We start from the raw sequence: 215 nt of genomic DNA, 5'->3' as shown, positions 1-215 counted from the left end.
AATAATGTATCACAAGGAACGAAATTCTGGCTTTAAAGTTTACCAAGATATGATTAAAACATCGCCATAATGACCGGGGCCTGAAGCTGAAGAAGCCATGCGCGTGTGGATGCGGGAGCCATGGGCTTAAGCTAAAGGCTAGGAGACTGGAGATTACAAAGCCTTTTCGACCAATCGGATCCTTCATGGAAAGATTGTCAACTCCCTGCCAACAT

The sequence above is a fragment of the Seriola dumerili genome, unplaced genomic scaffold, assembly GCF_002260705.1.
Source record: "Seriola dumerili isolate Sdu_G_001 unplaced genomic scaffold, Sdu_1.0 BDQW01000267.1, whole genome shotgun sequence".
NCBI classification, from domain to species: domain Eukaryota; kingdom Metazoa; phylum Chordata; class Actinopteri; order Carangiformes; family Carangidae; genus Seriola; species Seriola dumerili.
Note: the sequence above shows the minus strand (reverse complement) of the source record.